Genomic DNA, 1147 nt, shown 5'->3' with positions numbered 1-1147 from the left:
TTTTTTTTTTTTTTTTGAGACAGAGTCTCACTTTTTCACCCTTAGTAGAGTACCATGGCATCACAGCTCACAGCAAACTCCAGCTCTTGGACTTAGGTGATTCTCTTACCTCCACCTCCCGAGGATTTGGGACTACAGGTGTCTGCCACAATGCCCGGCTATATTTTTGTTGCAGTTTGGCTGGGGCAGGGTTTGAACCCGCCCCCTTTGGTATATGGGGCTGGCTCCCTACTCACTGAGCCACAGGCGACACCCATCCATACCTTTAATTTTAGCATTCTGAGAGGCCAAGTTTGGTGGATTGCTTCAGCTCAGGTGTTCAAGACAGCCATTCTTAACTAAAAGTGGAACAACTAAGGCAAGAACATTGTTAGGGCCAAAGTATTTGAGGTGCTATAAGCTATCATGATGCCACAGCACTCTACCAGGGCCACAGAGTGAAATATTTGTCCATGACAGTGATTCCTTTACGGCCAGCAAAAATTTGACCCAATGGCACTAGGGATGCCCTGTCCAGTGGGAAGTCTACCCTCTTGACTCTCCCTATAGAAAGCTTTGGGCCAAGACTTTTTAGTAAATGCTGGAAAAACATAATTAGTACTTAACTCATCCCTCTGACTAAACAATCTGGTTCTGAGGGAGGAGTGATAGGACAGCTGGAACAAAAATTCTTTCTTCAACCTCTTACTTCCTGGATTGGAGAAAAAGAGGTTCCTCATCAGTTCCTTGAGATGCCTGATTGCCCCCATTCCTTTGCAGGGGAGAGACTTACTGTCTAAATTAAACTCTCAGATTACTTTTTATCCAGACAACAACAGCCTTCTGATGAAGGTTCCTCCTGAACTTGCCTGGTAGCTGTTTTTCCAGCATTTGGATAATGAGCATCTGGATGTTTTACCAGCATTCTGGATCTGTTGATTCTAGAAGAAATCAACATGCAAGTAAATGTCTCTATCTTGGAAGAGAGAAGCTATGGGAAGGTCATCAGCAACACTCCTGTGAAGGTCTATTTAAAACTCAGAAGCTCAATCACCACAAAAGATCAGATCAGTATCCCCTACATCAACAAGCTTTAATAGACATAGCCCCTTTGATTGACAAATTTAAGAGATGTGAACCATTAAGGCTCTGCCAATCTCCACAGAAC

Source organism: Otolemur garnettii, unplaced genomic scaffold (assembly GCF_000181295.1).
Source record: "Otolemur garnettii isolate 467f Iridium unplaced genomic scaffold, OtoGar3 scaffold00305, whole genome shotgun sequence".
Classification (NCBI taxonomy): domain Eukaryota; kingdom Metazoa; phylum Chordata; class Mammalia; order Primates; family Galagidae; genus Otolemur; species Otolemur garnettii.
Note: the sequence above shows the minus strand (reverse complement) of the source record.